This window comes from Symphalangus syndactylus, chromosome 11 (genome assembly GCF_028878055.3).
Source record: "Symphalangus syndactylus isolate Jambi chromosome 11, NHGRI_mSymSyn1-v2.1_pri, whole genome shotgun sequence".
In the NCBI taxonomy this organism is placed as follows: domain Eukaryota; kingdom Metazoa; phylum Chordata; class Mammalia; order Primates; family Hylobatidae; genus Symphalangus; species Symphalangus syndactylus.
Window position 1 is genome coordinate 132600298 of NC_072433.2, and position 6000 is coordinate 132606297.

The 6000-nt window shown below is 48.7% G+C and overlaps 1 long non-coding RNA gene across 1 annotated transcript in view; it reads right to left on the reverse strand.

The window, feature by feature from the left end:
- LOC129457481 (uncharacterized) overlaps nucleotides 1–5704 on the reverse strand; it is a 77692-nt gene extending 71988 nt beyond the window's left edge. The window contains exons 1-3 of the long non-coding RNA XR_010114528.1: nucleotides 5260–5704; nucleotides 4261–4423; nucleotides 3495–3623 (exon numbers count right to left, since the gene is read on the reverse strand). This is a non-coding gene — a long non-coding RNA (uncharacterized lncRNA). The remainder of the gene's footprint in view (nucleotides 1–3494; nucleotides 3624–4260; nucleotides 4424–5259) is intronic.
- Nucleotides 5705–6000: the final 296 nt, after the last annotated feature.

The window sequence follows — 6000 nt, forward strand, 5'->3', positions numbered from 1 at the left end:
CAGCACTGTGCTGAATCTGCATGCTTCAAGAGTATGTCGGTGACGTGGATCAATGACATCACAGCCCAGAAAGTGTATCTGGGAACGAACGCCGGGTCACGCTGGACACTTCACCTTCTACAGAGAGTGAGGAGAAGCCATTGGCAAGAGGGTGACCCATGGAGGAGTTGGGGGTGGGGCGGGAATAGAACTGAAATTGGTGAAGGAAATGGGACTTCAAGTCAGGGAAGGGACAAGGGGGACGATGTGTCAGTTTGGGGGAAGAGCAAAGCCAAAAATAAAGATGTTAAGGCCGGGCTCGGTGGCTCATGCCTGTAATCCCAGCACTGTGGGAGGCCGAGGCAGGTGGATCATGAGGTCAGGAGTTCAAGACCAGCCTGGCCAAGAAGGTGAAACCCTGCCTCTACTAAAAATACAAAAATTAGCCGGATGTGGTGGTGGGCACCTGTAATCCCAGCTACTTGGGAGGCTGAGGCAGAGCATTGCTTGAACCCGGGAGGCAGAGGTTGCAGGGAGCCGAGATCACGCCACTGCACTCCAGCCTGGGCAAAAGAGCAAGACTACATCTCAAAAAAAGAAAAAAAAAGATGTTAAAAAGTTTAAAGACCAAAGCTAGGCCAAGCATGGTGGCTCACACCTATAATCCCAGCACTTTGGGAGGCTGAGGCGCGTGGATCTCCTGAGGTCAGGAGTTCAAGACCAGCCTGGCTAACGTGGCGAAACCATGTCTCTACTAAAAATACAAAAATTAGCCAGGTGTGGCAGCGCGTACCTGTAGTCTCAGCTACTTGGGAGGCTGAGGTAGGAGAAGCGCTTGAACCTGAGAGAAGGAGGTTGCAATGGGCTGAGATCACACTACTGCACTCCAGCCTGGGCGACAGAGCGAGACTCCTTCTTTCATCCTCAGCATTGAAAGCTCTTCTTGTGTAACTGGCCCCAGACTACCTTTCCAGCTTCAAAATAATGTTGTGCCCAGCTCACTACAGGAGCAGAGGCAGTGATACCAGGGAGAACTCTCCTTTCCAGGATGCCAAGAGCTCGCCGTTCATTCTCCCCACTCTGTGTCCTTGTCAGACCTCACTCATCAATCCCAGGCCTCTAGAAAGTCTCTGCCAGTTGATGAGAGTTTGTGCCTGAAACAAAAGCAATTTTCTATACCTGCTTCACCCAGGAGATTTTTCCCCTTCTGTATTTGCTCTTTGGTTGTTTATGGTCATAATTTCCCACACTTTGGGCCACCAAATAGTTCCATGGCCTCTGCAGCAGTCTCCAGGCTGCCCTCCAGGCACTGGGGTAACACTTTCCATGGTCAGGTTGTCTTTTCTCTGAGTTATGCAGGTGGAACCTTGGAAGCAAGTTGTCTTTGGTGGTTTTCAACCTTGGGATTTTGGACCAAATGCTGCCTTCTCTGTGACCCATTTCTTTCCATCAAAAGATGTGTGTAAGTCTTGCTGAAAAACTGAATCCAAGACTGCTCTGTATTGAATCTATGCCCCAAAAAGCATGTGTTGCAAACTTAATCCCCAGTGCAACAGTGTTGGGACGTGGGGCCTAATGGAAGGGGTTTAGGTCATCAGGGCCCCACCCCCATGGAAGGATTAATAACAATTACAAAAGGGCCTGAGGATATGAGTTGGCCACATTGCTCTCTCTGGCTCTCTTACACTTCTGCTGTGGGATAACACTGCAAGAAGTTCCTCACCAGATGCTACCCCTCGATCTTGGACTTCCCAACCTCCAGAACCATGAGCCAAATAAATTTCTGTTCATTATAAATTCCCCAGCCTGTGGCATTCTGTTATAGCAGCATAAAATAAGACAAGGATATCACTGTCTAGAGGCTGGAATGGTGCTTTGGGCCAGGACCAGCAGTCCTGGAGCTGCCAAGTCTCCCAAAGGACACCTTCCTGAAGTCTTCTCCATCAGAGTCATTTTGGTGCTATCTCCAAAGCAGCATCATTGAAATGTAAAAATCCTACCCAGGAAAGGGAACCTCTGAGTCTTCTCACACCTGCCTGGTCAAAGCTTCTTTAGTTGTATGTAACATAAAACCCACTTTAGCTAGCTTAAGCTAAGAACAATTTTTTAAAAATAAAATAAATTTTTGCAACCTACTCATCTGACAAAGGGCTAATATCCAGAATCTACAATGAACTCAAACAAATTTACAAGAAAAAAACAAACAACCCCATCAAAAAGTGGGCAAAGGACATGAACAGACACTTCTCAAAAGAAGACATTTATGCAGTCAAAAAACACATGCAAAAATGCTCATCATCACTGGCCATCCGAGAAATGCAAATCAAAACCACAGTGAGATACCATCTCACATCAGTTAGAATGGCCATCATTAAAAAGTCAGGAAACAACAGGTGATGGAGAGGATGTGGAAAAATAGGAACACTTTTACACTGTTGGTGGGACTGTAAACGAGTTCAACCATTGTGGAAGTCAGTGTGGGGATTCCTCAGGGATCTAGAACTAGAAATACCATTTGACTCAGCCATCCCATTACTGGGTATATACCCAAAGGACTATAAATCATGCTGCTATAAAGACACATGCACACGTATGTTTATTGTGGCACTATTCACAATAGCAAAGACTTGGAACCAACCCAAATGTCCAACAACGATAGACTGGATTAAGAAAATGTGGCACATATACACCATGGAACACTATGCAGCCATAAAAAATGATGAGTTCATGTCCTTTGTAGGGACATGGATGAAACTGGAAAACATCATTCTCAGTAAACTATCGCAAGAACAAAACACCAAACACCACATGTTCTCACCCATAGGTGGGAACTGAACAATGAGAACTCATGGACACAGGAAAGGGAACATCCCACTCTGGGGACTGTTGTGGGGTGGGGGAGGGGGGAGGGACAGCATTAGGAGATATACCTAATGCTAAATGACGAGTTAATGGGTGCAGCAAAACAACATGCACATGGATACATATGTAACAAACCTGCACATTGTGCACATGTACCCTAAAACCTAAAGTATAATAATAAAAAATAAAATAAAATAAATAAATAAATAAATAAAAAGATTAATAAAGAAGCTGAATTATTGTAAGAAAAGACGGCGGGGCCTCAGCACACCCTGTGCAGCCACACAGGACATTGCCTCAGAGAGCCTTGGGCTTGGCTTAACACTCAGCCATTGCCATCTGGAAATTCTTAATAACCTGACCTTTGACCAGCTCAACCCTGCTGGGAACCTCAGGAGATGGTATAGGACACTCCTCAACATATCCCACCCAAAAGGTGTGAAATTACGGGTATTTATCTTCCAACTTCCATCCATGGCTACTGAGGACCCCCTAGCACCCCTGGTCTGCCCATGTGTGGGCTGAGAGGAGCTATCAGGTGGGGACAGGAACTGCCAGTTGGGACATTTTTGGTACTTACACAAGGTCACCAGCATGCACTGTCTTAGTCCAAAATATCTGAGACTGGGTAATTTATAAAAAGCAGAACTTACCCGGCTCTGGAGGCTGGGATGTCCAAGATCAAGACCCTGGCAGGCTTCATGTCAGGTGAGGGCCTGGACCGTGCTTCCATGGTGGCGCCTTGTTGCTGTGCCCTTCAGAAAGGAGTACTGTGTCCTTAACTGACAGAGAAGACAGAAGGGCAAAGGATATGGCTACATCTCCAGAGCCTTTTATAAGGTACAGATCCTATTAATAAGGGAGGGGCCCCCATGGCCTAATCACCTTCTAAAGTCCCCACCTCCAAATACCATCACATGGGGTCTTAGTTTCCAACACAGGAATCTAGGGAGATATAAACATTCAGACCATCACACACTGAGCGTGAGAGTGCCCAGGGCACAGGCAGGGCAGTGGCAACCTCAGGCACAGTCAATCGCAGGAAGTAGGGAATGGATAACTAGGTGGCTCTTATGTAGAATGGTACCATTGAGAATGCCGCATCCAGCTGCCACCTTCCAATTCTAGGCAGGGTTTGATGCTGAGACAAGCTAAGAATCTCAGAAACTCAGGGCCACACCCTCCCACTCCACAGATGTGTGAACACATAGAATATAGCATCTCAATTATGCCACGCTCGGTCTCAAAATTCAGAATTAAATGCGAAGTCACCCCCATTTCCAAGCACAAGGCCAGGTGCTTTGTGATCTGGGCCCCTGACCCCTGACCTCCAACTCTGACCCCTGTCCACCTCCCCCAGGACCCCCATGCCCTGCACTCCAGCTGCACAGGCCTTTTCTCATCCAAGCCCATTCCCACCTTTGGGTCCATCTAGCACCTTTGTCCTCTGCCTGCAGCATCTCCTTCTCCCCATCACGTCTGGATCCTTGTCATCTTCAGAGGGCAGCTCAGATGTCACATGCTCGAAGGAGCCTTCACGGACCACACTAGCTCCCCTCACATTAATTTCCAGCGAGGCACCCTGTTTCCACAAAAGCACACGTCACAATCGATCATTCAGTTTTTATTTATTTCCTTTCTAATCTCCTGTCTCTACACTCATTTCAAATCCCATGAGGGCAGGGACTGTGTTTTGCCCACCACTGCATCCCCAGCGCCTAGCATGGCTCCCTGAGGCTCAATATTTGTATTTGGCAAATGAACGAATGCGTTTCACTTCCTGAAGTTTTCTATGTTTAAAGGGAACCTCCAGAAGGCACACTAAAACGGAAAACATTTCAGGCGTAATGGCTGTAACATGTGGCAGCTAGCCCCCAGACATCCATGAGCTTGGGGGTTTAATGACGCCCCAAGAATGGCCCCACCCGAACCCCTGGAACCTGTGACTATGTTACCTTCTGTGGCAGAGGGGAATTCAGGTAGCAGATGGAATGGAGGTTGCCAATCTGCTGACCTTAAAATAGGGAGAGTCCCCTGGGTTATCCAGGTGGGTCAAATGCAATCACAAGGTCCTTAAATATGCAAGAAGGAGGCTGAATAGAGAATCAGAGAATGATGTGATGACAGAGGCTGAGGTCAGAAAGATACAATGTTGCTTCAAGATGAAGGAGGGGCCGTGAGCCGAGGAACGCAGGCGGCCTCTAGAAGCTGGAAAAGGCAAGGAAGGGATTCTCCCCTGGGGCCTCCAAAGGAACTAGCCCTGCCCACACCTTGATTCTAGCCCAGTGAGACACAGGTTGGACTTCTAGCTTCCAAAACTTGTGTTGTTTTCAGCCACTAAATTTTCAGGACTTTCTTACCGCAGCCATGGGAAGCATGCACTGTTAACAGGCTTTCTCTAAGCAGATACTAACTCACTTGATTCTCGCAGCAGCCCTGCACAGGAGTACCAGTGCTATTCTTATTTTATGGTTGAAGAAACAGGCCCGGAGAGGTTAAGTTGCTGCCCAGATTCCACCGCTAACAAGGACAGAGCTGGGGCCATAGGCCAGGCGGTGGGCTCTGGAGTCCATGCTGGTGCCAACCGTACGACGATGGCCGCCAGGGGCTCTGCAGGGATTGAATGAGGTCACAGGGGGAGGCATGTGCCACGTGGCAAACCATGTGGCCTGCAGGATTGACTTCATCCTGCTTAAAGGGCCACCGACTTTCCTCTTCTGGAGTGATACCACACGGCTTTCCATTGCTGTCCTTGGCTCGGGGGACATTGGTAAGCAGATGACTTACTGGGCAGTTACGCTGTCGCAGAAACGACGTGGGCTTGGGACCGGTGACAGAAGGCCTGGGTCAGAACTTCCACGTTCCCCACGACTGCAGGACCTTGCCAAGCCCTGTGTGTGAGGGCCCCGCAGATCACCTTCAACGCACACCTGCCTCTCGTCACTCAGAAGTGCCTGCAGCTGCACCAAGTTGCTCCTCCTGGGGCCCTGATCCACTGCCCTGTGAACTGCCAAAGCCAACGCGGTTCCTGTCCGCCCCTGTCCAGCAAAGAAGGGGGAGTCGCCTCCTGAAAGTGGGGGAGCTTTGGTCTTCCTTGCCCTGCCCCGCGTTCAAGTGATACACAACATGTGGATGTTGAGATGGCTTTTCTCCTCAAAT